The 12,281-nt window shown below is 49.2% G+C and overlaps 1 protein-coding gene across 1 annotated transcript in view; it reads left to right on the top strand.

Annotated features, from left to right (window-relative positions):
• The window catches only part of WNT9A (Wnt family member 9A), a 97,326-nt gene that overhangs the window by 66,863 nt on the left and 18,182 nt on the right, over positions 1-12,281 (top strand). The window lies entirely within an intron of this gene.

The following is a 12,281-nucleotide window of genomic DNA, read 5'->3' as shown; positions in this document are numbered from 1 at the left end:
GGCTTGACTTCGCGAACGAAGATTTAAGAAGGGTGCAGTAGTCCACGTCTGCTGCAGGCTCGCTGGTGGCTGATAAGACCAATGCGGGACAGGCAGATCCGGCCACAGTGGCTGCAGGGAAAAGTCTGATTTGGGGTTGGTGCTGTAGCAGTGCGATTCTTCCTCAATCTCCTTTGGTCCTCGAGACCAGCTATGCGTGTGTTCTCAAAGGAAGAGACAGCCTGGTGGATGGTGTGCCTCCATGCTTTGCGATCTGAGGATAGGTCAGACCACTGGTGATGGTTGATCAAGATTGCCAAGATTGCCGCTGTATTTTTTGACACTTTGGGGTCAGGAAGGCATTTTTCTACTGATCTGATTGGCCCAGGGATCCTGGAGGGCTGGGTTTTGGGGGGGGGGGGTTGCTTTCCTCTGGGGATAGAGTAGGGGTTCACCTGAGCTTTAGTGCAAGGTAGCTTTGACTTTCTTGCATGGTGGGGCGAAGTAGGTGCATGACTTCGCTTATCATGCCTAACATTCCCTTGTCCTGTTAGATAAGGAAATTGCTCAGTGCTGTACAGTGGATAAGGAAATGCTTTAAATCAGGGGTGTTGAATTCATTTGTTACGAGGGCCGTATCTGACATAGGTGACACCTCGTTGGGCTGGGCCGTGTGTGTACTTATTTAAGATTAGGTAGCAGAGATACAAACTTCATAAAGGACACGGACAAACACAAATAAAAGATTTTTTTTTTAAAAAAAGAACAACCTTAAAATAAAAGATGCATAAAACATTAGCACTCGTTGGTCTTAAAGGTGCTTTCTTTGTATCTCTCCCATGGGATCCAGGCAACTTGGCAAAGGAAGCTCCGGCTCTTTCCTTCCTTCCCCAGGGGACCAGGAGAGGGAGGAGCCTCAGCTAATAGAAGGAAGAGAGGCTTGGCTCTGCTGTGTGATTGAGAGAGCCTGGCAAAGCAAGCTCTTCCTTCCCACTTCTTCCCCAAGGGCGGAGCCCCAGCCAATGGAAAAAATAGAGTCTTTGCTCCCTAGCTCCTGCGAGATTGAGCCTGGCAAAGCTCCCTAGCTCCTGCGCGATTGAGCCTGGCAAAGCAAGCTGTGATGCAGAAGCAAGCAAGAGAAGATGGAGAAGGAAGCAGATAGCAGCCAATTGCTCGGGGGCCTGATAGGAGCTCTCCGGGGGCCTGATTTGGGCTTCGGGCAACATGTTTGATACCCCTGCTTTAAATGCTATCAGGAGATTCAGGAGAGAGACACGGGTGGTCCAAGTAGGGTTGGTAGGTCCCTACTGAGCCATGTCTCTCTCCCAGAGGAGATGACTCTTGACACTGGCCACCGGTAAGAGGGAGGTAGGGTTGTTAGCTCTGGATTGGGAAACTCTTGGAGATTTGGGGATAGATGGACAGGGACCTTCATGGGGGACAATGCCAGAGAGTCCACCCCCACCCCAAAAAAGCATCCATTCCTTGTATCACAGAGGTGGCCAATGGTAGCTCTCCAGATGTTTTCTTGCTTACAACTCCCATCAGCCCCAGCCACTGGCCCTGCCGGCTGGGGCTGATGGGAGTTGTAGGCAAAAGACATCCGGAGAGGGACCGTTGGCCACCCCTACTCTAGGGAAACTGATCTCTGTAGTGTGGAGATAAGCTGTAATTACAAGGGGTTCCACTTGGAGGCTGGTACCCCAGCTCCATGGTGGCATGCAGGACTCTTTTTCTAGCAGGAGCTCCTCTACATATTAGGCCATGCCCCCCGTGATGTAGCCAATCCTCCAAGAGCTTAGAAGGCTCTTAGTACATGGCCTACTGTAAGCTCCAGGAGGATTGGCTACATCAGAGGGCGTGGTCTAATATGCATGGGATGGAGAAGGTAGAGAAAGAAGTCCTTTTCTCCCTTTCTCACAATACAAGAACTCGTGGGCATTCAATGAAATTGCTGAGCAGTCAGGTTAGAACGGATAAAAGGAGGTACTTCGTCACCCAAAGGTGGTGGCGGCTACAAGCATAGCCAGCTTCAAGAGGGGGTTAGATAAAAATATGGAGCAGACGTCCATCAGTGGCTATAAATTTTTGGCCACTGTGTGACACAGAGTGTTGGACTGGATGGGCCATAGGCCTGATCCAACATGGCTTCTCTTATGTTCTTATGTGACACAGAGTGTTGGACTGGAGGGGCCATTGGCCTGATCCAACATGGCTTCTCTTATGTTCTTATGTGACTCAGAGTGTTGCACTGGAGGGGCCATTGGCCTGATCCAACATGGCTTCTCTTATGTTCTTTTGTGCCACAGAGTGTTGGACTGGATGGGCCATTGGCCTGATCCAACATGGCTTCTCTTATGTTCTTATACGACACAGAGTGTTGGACTGGAGGGACCATTGGCCTGATCCAACAGGGCTTCTCTTATGTTCTTATGTGACACAGAGTGTTGGACTGGATGGGCCATTGGCCTGATCCAACATGGCTTCTCTTATGTTCTTATGTGACACAGAGTGTTGGACTGGATGGGCCACTGGCCTGATCCAACATGGCTTCTCTTATGTTCTTATGTGACACAGAGTGTTGGACTGGATGGGCCATTGGCCTGATCCAACATGGCTTCTCTTATGTTCTTATGTGACACAGAGTGTTGGACTGGATGGGCCATTGGCCTGATCCAACAGGGCTTCTCTTATGTTCTTATGTGACACAGAGTGTTGGACTGGATGGGCCATAGGCCTGATCCAACATGGCTTCTCTTATGTTCTTATGTGACACAGAGTGTTTGACTGGATGGGCCATAGGCCTGATCCAACATGGCTTCTCTTATGTTCTTATGTGACACAGAGTGTTGGACTGGATGGGCCATAGGCCTGATCCAACATGGCTTCTCTTATGTTCTTATGTGACACAGAGTGTTGGACTGGATGGGCCATTGGCCTGATCCAACATGGCTTCTCTTATGTTCTTATGTGACACAGAGTGTTGGACTGGATGGGCCACTGGCCTGATCCAACAGGGCTTCTCTTATGTTCTTATGTGACACAGAGTGTTGGACTGGATGGGCCACTGGCCTGATCCAACAGGGCTTCTCTTATGTTCTTATGTGACACAGAGTGTTGGACTGGATGGGCCACTGGCCTGATCCAACAGGGCTTCTCTTATGTTCTTATGTGACACAGAGTGTTGGACTGGATGGGCCATTGGCCTGATCCAACATGGCTTCTCTTATGTTCTTATGTGACACAGAGTGTTGGACTGGATGGGCCATTGGCCTGATCCAACATGGCTTCTCTTATGTTCTTATGTGACACAGAGTGTTGGACTGGATGGGCCATAGGCCTGATCCAACATGGCTTCTCTTATGTGACACAGAGTGTTGGACTGGATGGGCCATAGGCCTGATCCAACATGGCTTCTCTTATGTGACACAGAGTGTTGGACTGGATGGGCCATTGGCCTGATCCAACATGGCTTCTCTTATGTTCTTATGTGACACAGAGTGTTGGACTGGATGGGCCATAGGCCTGATCCAACATGGCTTCTCTTATGTGACACAGAGTGTTGGACTGGATGGGCCATAGGCCTGATCCAACATGGCTTCTCTTATGTTCAGAGGAGCGCCTACTAGAAAAAGAGCCCTGGTGGCATCTTTTTAGGGTAATAGCTAGGACCAAACACTTTCTTTTGATTTGGAGCCGTCTGCTCCCCCCCCCCCCCCAGCTGTCGGAAGAAGCCAAAAGCTGAGAACCGTACGCGCAGTGGGAGAGAATCTTGCAAATACATTGCAAACCCACGCGCATTGTGGCTTTCTTGACAAGGAGCAGAAGGGAAGGGGGTTCGGCAGAAAAAAGGGGGAGTTGAAGGAGGCTTTCTGGGGTGCTACAAAATTCAGGTTCGGTCCTGGCCGAACCCACAGGTCTTGCAATGGCATGTAGTATATGAATCTGGCATTTTGGGCCCCTTTTTCTCATCCCCGCCCTTGCTGCTTAGAACCAGTGACTGAAACATTGCCGAAGCGGGCCCGAGGCCAAACGGAGTGGCGTTTAAACCCGAGGAGAATTGGTGGGAAAAATGAACACTATCCCCGTTACTGAGAGGGGTGGGGCAGCGAACTGCCAAGTTAGGAAGGGTAAGAGAATAAATCTGTGCAAATGTTCCGACGGAAGGTAGAAGAGGAGGGGGGGGGGAAGTAGCCGAAATAAAGAGCTGAAAGCCTGCGGACTTCTCAGCTCCGCACACATTCCACCAATATCTCCATTTTCCCCGTCATTTTGAGGCCAGCGGAGGCTCCTTCCTCCATCTCATCTGCCATGATGGAATAGCAATTAGGAAAACATCCGCCGTTCATTAAAATTGGGGAGCTGGGCCCAAGCGATGCAAGAAGATACCAAAAGTGGTCTTTGGAGGAGGCCCAGTGAGAGAAGGTCAGGGGGTTTCCCAGCCTTTTTAGATATGGTGACCCACTTAAAAGAGGGGAAAAAAAACCCACCAGAACATACAAAAATCACTGCGTGGAAAGGAGGTTCAACCATTCTGTCTCCTTTCTGTTTCCCTAATTGATGTTTCCAGTCCAGTTACAGGCCTGGGCTTCCGGATTATATTTTTTTTCCAGGCTACAGCGTTCAGTTCCCTTCAGTCCATTTCTTTTTATTTTTAAACCATTTTAAATACTGTAAGAAAAATCTAATAAAGTAGGCCTTTTCAGATATGTGCATCCTCTTCTTTTCCCCCTAAGTGTTTTTCTCATGCAGATTTGGTTAAACCACCCAATTCCTTAGCTAATTAGTGAAAGGAGGTTCTGCTGGACCTGGGAAAGAGGCCATGTCTGTGAGGCAGAACCCGCCATTTTAGTCTCTATTGCCAGTCTGTAGTTTTAGATTTTATATGCTTTAAATTGTTCTTTTATTTTTTTTTACTGTTTTACTGTTGATTGTTTTTATAAGAACATAAGAGAAGCCATGTTGGATAAGGCCAATGGCCCCTCCAGTCCAACACTCTGTGTCACATAAGAACATAAGAGAGGCCATGTTGGATAATGGCCCCTCCAGTCCAACACTCTGTGTCATATAAGAACATAAGAGAAGCCATGTTGGATAAGGCCAATGGCCCATCCAGTCCAACACTCTGTGTCACATAAGAACATAAGAGAGGCCATGTTGGATCAGGCCAATGGCCCCTCCAGTCCAACACTCTGTGTCACATAAGAACATAAGAGAGGCCATGTTGGATCAGGCCAATGGCCCCTCCAGTCCAACACTCTGTGTCACATAAGAGAGGCCATGTTGGATCAGGCCAATGGTCCATCCAGTCCAACACTCTGTGTCACATAAGAACCTAAGAGAAGCCATGTTGGATCAGGCCAAAGGCCCATCCAGTCTAACACGCTGTGTCACATAAGAACCTAAGAGAAGCCATGTTGGATCAGGCCAATGGCCCATCCAGTCCAACACTCTGTGTCACATAAGAGAAGCCCTGTTGGATCAGGCCAGTGGCCTATCCAGTCCAACACTCTGTGTCACACAGTGGCCAATATATGTGTGTGTGTGTGACACACACACACTGTGGCTAATAGCCACCGATGGACCTCTGCTCCATATTTTTATCCAATCCCCTTTTGAAGCTGGCTATGCTTGTAGCCTCCATCACCTCCTGTGGCAGTGAATTCCACATGTTAATCACCCTTTGGGTGAAGAAGTACCTCCTTTTATACGTTTTAACCCTGCGGTTCAGCAATTTCATCGAATGCCCACGAGTTCTTGTATTGTGAGAAAGGGAGAAAAGGACTTCTGTCTCTACTTTCTCCATCCCATGCATAATCTTGTCAGCCTCTATCATGTCACCCCGCAGTCAACGTTACTTCAAGCTAAAGAGTCCCAAACATTTCAACCTTTCTTCATAGGGAAAGTGTTCCAACCCTTTAATCATTCTAGTTGCCCCTTTCTGCACTTTCTCCAATGCTATAATATCCTTTTTGAGGTGCGGCGACCAGAATTGCGGTGCGGTGACCAGACTCCTGGTATCTCTGGGCTAAAGATCTTTGTTAGCAGGTGTTGTTAACGTTATATGAACATGTGAAGCTGCCTTAGATGGAATCAGACCCATCACAGTCAGTATTGTCTTCTCCACAGGTAGCCAAACTGCAGCTCGGGAGCCCCATGCGGCTCTTTCACATATACTGAGTGACTCTCAAAGCCCCCACCAAGTCTTGATGGACCGAGAGTCTGATTCAGTAGCAAGCAGTTTCTTGTGTTCACGTGTCCTCCTGCCTTTCCCAAAAGGCAGATCCTGCAACGGCCCTTGCGCTTCGACAATCCCTTGACCTTTTTTCCCTCCCTGGCTTCTCCCCAAACCCATAAAACGAGCCAGCCCTTGGAAACGAGTTCTGGGGATGCCGTTGGCATTCCGGTGGGGAGACTCCGGTGAGCTGGTGCCAAGGCTGGTAGGAAGAGTTCTGTCGCTGGAGGCCTTTTGACATCATTGCCTCAAATGATCCTGCCCCCCCCCCCCCCAATTTGTTCTGAATCGCATAAAAGGGCTTTAAAGGATTACATGTGTGCCATGCAGCGGCTGCTCCCAGGCAACGTATTAAGCCCCAGGCCTGGCTCTTGCTTTCAATACCTGCCTTCCACCTTGTCCATGAGATGATTTTATTGAATCTCTGAGCTGATTTGGTCCACCGGGGTCATGCAAGTGCAACCGCATGCCCACACGGGAACTTACAACCAGGGCTTTTGGGGTAGAAAAAGCCCAGCAGGGACATATTTGCATAATAGGACACACCTTCTGACGTCGTCATTGTTTCACATTGGGCTTTTTGGCAGAACACCCCCCCAGCAGGAACTGATTTGCATATTAGGCCACACCCCCTAACATAACCATTGTTAGGCAAGGTGTTTTTGGTCGGAAAAGCCCAGCAGGGGATCATTTGCATATTAGGCCACACCCCCTGACACCACCATTGTTTCATGCAAGTCTTTTCTGTAGGAAAATGTCAGCATGGACGTATTTGCATATTAGGCCACACCCCCTGACATCACCATTGTTTCGTGCAAGGCTTTTTTGTAGAGAAAGCCCAGCAGGGGCTCATTTGCATATTAGGCCACACCCCCTGACCACCACCATTGTTTCGTGCAAGGCTTTTTTGTAGAGAAAGCCCAGTGGGAGGCTAATTTGCATATTAGGCTACTCCCTCTGTCCTTCACCATTGTTTCATGCAAGGCTTTTTTTTGTAGGAAAATATCAGCATGGGCGTATTTGCATATTAGGCCACACCCCTTGACATCACCATTGTTTCATGCAAGGCTTTTTTGTAGAGAAAGCCCAGCAGGAACTCATTTGCATATTAGGACACACACCCTGACCCCCAATTCTGCTGGAGCTGTGTTCCTGTGCATTCCTGCTCAAAAAACCCCCTTGACTGCAACTATAATATCCCCAACACACACATATCCAGTTGATACTTAACCTCCAACATCAAAGAATCCACCACTCCATGCGGGAGACTGTTCCTTGTTAAACACACCACACCGTCAGTAAGTTCTACCTCAACTTTAGATGCAGCTTCCTTTGCTGTAGCGTATATCCATTAGTCCGAGTCTTGTCACCCAACCCGAGGGAACACTTATCCTCCCCGTCTTCTGCCTGACATCCCTTTTAAGTACCAGGCTTGGTGGGGGGTGGTCTGTTAGGTATCAAAAACACCCTTTCGCAGCAGACGTGAGCGTTTTGGAAGGTCTTTTTCCTTTGGGTAAAAGCAACTTTAGGGTAAAAACACAAAGGCTCTGAATCTCAGTGCCAGGAGGCAACGTCAGGAGAAGGCCTTGGCCTCTGTGCCCTATTGCTGTAAGCCCAAAGGGCCGGGTTGGCTACTGTGTGGGACAGGACGCTGGACTAGATCAACCACTGGGCTGAACCAGCAGGGCTCTTTGGATCTCATCAAGGGAAGACCATGTTGTTGACTCTATGCCGTGCTGTTGGCTGTCCAGAGGAACTGGTTGGGCACTGTGTGAGACAAGATGCTGGACTAGGTGGACCGCTGGTCTGATCTAGCAGGGCTTTTCTTAGGTTCTTCTCAGGGGAAGGCCTCGTCCTCATCCCCTCTGCCCTGTTGTTGGCCCTCCAGAGGAACTGTGTGGTATAAGATGCTGGACTAGATAGTCTGATTCAGCAGGGCTCTTCTTAAGTTCTTTTTAGGGATGTGGATTCAGTTCGGCTGAACTGAATACAACACTGAAAAGCAGCTGATTCGGCTACGTTCAGGCTGCATAGAGCCATGTCAGATTCTCTGATCTGATTCGGGTGCCGAATACAGCAGCCATGAATAGCCGCCAAATTTGGTGGCCATTTGGCTCCGTGATACCCTATGGGCCACTGGAGTCAATGGCAAAGTAGGGTATAATGTATTGCAGCTGGGGGAAAGGGGAGTTTGAGGTAGAGGCTTCAAATTTGCAGGGCAGCTGCAGGGACGGTGGCTCAGTGGGGGGGCGGGATGGTGACTCAGTGGTTGAGCATCTGCTTGGGAAGCAGAAGGTCCCAGGTTCAATCCCCGGCATCTCCAAAAAAGGGTCCAGGCAAATAGGTGTGAAAAGCCTCAGCTTGAGACCCTGGCGAGCCGCTGCCAGTCTGAGAAGACAAGACTGACTTTGATGGACCAAGAATCTGATTCAGGATAAGGCAGCTTCATATGTTCAATCCTCTCCCCCGCAGAACCCCCAAGTTTCAAAAAGATTGGACCAAGGAGTTCAATTCTAGGGGCACTCAAAGTAGGCCCTTTTCCCCTTTGATGGGGGAAAAAAGCAATCAGTCACTTTTCCCACTGTAATTACTCAATTACTATGCTGGTCTTACAGGAACTGTTATTCCCACTTTACAACACAGCCATGCTAGAATGCTAAAGCTATAGATGGGGAGGAGGGAGGGAGAGGTGGAAAGAAAGCAACCTTAAATGCCTTCTCCAAGCCACCGGCTGGCTTGGCCTGGAGAAGGGATTTAATGAGACAAATGCCTTCTCCAAGCCAGCTGGCAGGGCAGTGTGGGCTTCAAGAGCTACACAATATGTGAGAAAGAGCCACACGTGGCTCCTGAGCCACAGTTTGGTCACCCCCGGTATAAGGGTGACTGGGAACAGGTTATACCAGGGGAGGTCAAACAAAATACAAATCTAATGTTTGAGAGCTGCAAGACATGAACATCAGATGTTTGAGGGCGGGAAGGAAGGCAAATAGATGGGGGAGGAGGGAGAGAGAGGCATAAAGAAAGCAACTTTAAATGTATTCTCCAAGCCACCTGCTGACTGGGTGAAGTAATTTAAAGAGCTAAATGCCTTCTCCAGGCTGGCCAATCGGGTGGGGCCCAAGCCACAGTTTGGCCACCCCTGGGTTATACTGTTAGAAGGCTAAATTACTAGGATATATATATATATTGTATTTGTAGTCTGGAAGGTGCATGTAACCTGTAACAAATTGTATGCACATTGAAAGGGTTTTTAAAAATAAAAATCTATTCCCTCTGCCCCCCCCCCAAAAAAAAATCTGTAGCCAATCCTCCTGGAGCTTACAGTAGGGGCTGTACTAAGAGCCCTGTGAGCTCTTGGAGGATTGGCTACATTAGGGAGGTGTGGCCTAATATGCAAAGGAGTTCCTGCGACAAAAAAAGCCCCATGGTGCAGAGTGGTAAAGCTGCAGTATTGCAGTCCGAGCTCTCTGCTCACGACCTGAGTTCGATCCCGGTAGAAGCTGGGTTCAGGTAGCCGGCTCCAGGTTGAAGATGATATCTACTCTCTGAAACCGTTGCTGCTCAGGAAGTGTTCAGAAAGCCTTGGGATGAAACTTTTGGGGCGCATGCATCCACCTGCGCAATGCAAAATGTAGACTGGAGCAGTCGTGATTTGCACTGAGCTATTTCACAGAAGGGGAGAGGGGGTTTCACCCTTCCATCTCTGCTCTCGGCTTCACTGCTTGAAACTGCTCTGTTAGCATTTTAAAGGAAAGCAGCTATAGCTTTAAAAAAAAGAGAGAGAGAGAGAAAAGAACATGCATGTATTTCCCCTTTAAAAGTTCAAATAGCAGTGAAATGGAGCAGAGGTTGCAGGGTAATGAAATCCCTTTTCCTTTCCCCATGCGGCCCCCACTGCATCCTGAGGCTGCATGAACCTACCATCTGCATATTTCAGACAGGCAGAAATCAGTCTGTTTTGCCCATAACTGTCAGCCCCTGGGCATCCAGGTTTCTGTTGAAAAGCGTGATGAAGATGTGACATGATAGAGGTTTACAAGATGATGCATGGGATGGAGAAAGTAGAGAAAGAAGTCCTTTTCTCCCTTTCTCACAATACGAGAACTCGTCGGCATTTGATGAAATTGCTGAGCAGACGGGTTAAAACGGATAAAAGGAAGTCCTTCTTCACCCAAAGGGTGATTAACATGTGGAATTCACTGCCACAGGAGGTGGTGGCGGCCACGAGTATAGCCACCTTCAAGAGGGGTTTAGATGAAAATATGGAGCACAGGTCCATCAGTGGCTATTAGCCAGTGTGTGTCTATATATAAATTTTTTTGCCACACACTCTGTGTGTGACACAGAGTGTTGGACTGGATGGGCCATTGGCCTGATCCAACATGGCTTCTCTTATGTTCTTATGTGACACAGAGTGTTGGACTGGATGGGCCACTGGCCTGATCCAACATGGCTTCTCTTATGTTCTTCTGTGACACAGAGGGTTGGACTGGATGGGCCGTTGGCCTGATCCAACATGGCTTCTCTTATGTTCTTATGAGAACACAAAAGTGTAGACCGGTAAATTTATCATCCTGGCATTAAGTGAAATGGGAATTTCAATAAGGCACAAATAAGATTGTAGAAAATAAAGAAGTAAAAAGGAACCCCCAGGTTTTGAACGGTTGCTTTCCGCAAAAGCTGTCTGGGCATGTTACCATTTGGTGAGCTTGTTGATGCGATAGGAGCCCCATAGTGCAGAGTGGTAGAGCTGCAGTATTGCAGTCCGAGCTCTCTGCTCACGACCTGAGTTCGATCCCAATGGAAGCTGGGTTCAGGTAGCCGGCTCAAGGTTGAAGAAGATTGCAGATTTATATCCCGCCCTTCTCTCTAAATCAGAGACTCAGTGCGGTTTACAATCTCCTATTATCTTCTCCCCCCTATAACAGACACCCTATGAGGTGGGTGGGGCTGAGTGGGCTCTCACAGCAGCTGCCCTTTCAAGGACAAACTCCTGCGATAGCATACGGCTAGCCCAAGGCCATTTCAGCAGCTGCAAGTGGAGGAGTGGGGAATCCTGCCTGGTTTTCCCAGATAAGAGTCCACTCACTTAACCACTATGGCTGACCCAAGGCCATCCCAGCAGCTGCAAGTAGAGGAGTGGGGAATCCAGCCTGGTTTTCCCAGATAAGAGTCCGCACACTTAACCACTATGGCTGACCCAAGGCCATCCCAGCAGCTGCAAGTGGAGGAGTGGGGAATCCAGCCTGGTTTTCCCAGATAAGAGTCCGCACACTTAACCACTATGGCTGACCCAAGACCATCCCAGCAGGTGGAAGTGGAGGAGTGGGGAATCACACACGGTTCTCCCAGATAAGAGTCCATGCACTTAGCCACTACACCAAACTGGCTCTCACCAACTTGACTCAGCCTTCCATATGTCCAAAGTCGGTAAAATGAGTCCCCAGCTTGCTGGGAGAAAAGCGTAGAGGACTGGGGAAGGCAATGGCAAACCACCCTGTTAAAAAGTCTGCTGTGAAAACGTGATGCGACGTCACCCCAGAGTCGGAAACGACTGGTGGTTGCACAGGGGACTACCTTTAAGAGCCCCATGGCACAGAGCGTTAAAGCTGCAGTACTGCAGTCTGAGCTCCCTGTTTGATCCCGGCGGAAGCGGGGTTCAGGTAGCCGGCTCAAGGTTGACTCAGCCTTCCATCCTTCTGAGGTGGGTAAAATGAGTCCCTAGCTTGCTGGGGGGAAAGCGTAGATGACTGGGGAAGGCAAGGGCAAACCACCCTGTAAAAAGTCTGCCGTGAAAATGTTGTGAAAGCAACGTCACCCCAGAGAGGGAAATGACTGATGCTTGCACAGGGGACCTTTCCTTTAGCGGCCCCGTGGCGCAGAGTGGTAAAGCTGCAGTACTGGAGTCCGAGCTCTCTGCTCACGACCTGAGTTCGATCCCCAGTGGAAGCTGGGTTCGGGCAGCCGGCTCAAGGTTGACTCAGCCTTCCATCCTTCCGAGGTCGGTGAAATGAGTCCCCAGCTTGCTGGGGAAAAAGTGTAGCTGACTGGGGAAGGCAGTGGCAAA

This window comes from Heteronotia binoei, chromosome 10, assembly GCF_032191835.1.
Source record: "Heteronotia binoei isolate CCM8104 ecotype False Entrance Well chromosome 10, APGP_CSIRO_Hbin_v1, whole genome shotgun sequence".
Lineage (NCBI taxonomy): Eukaryota > Metazoa > Chordata > Lepidosauria > Squamata > Gekkonidae > Heteronotia > Heteronotia binoei.
Note: the sequence above shows the minus strand (reverse complement) of the source record. Positions and strands in the feature narration are given on the sequence as shown.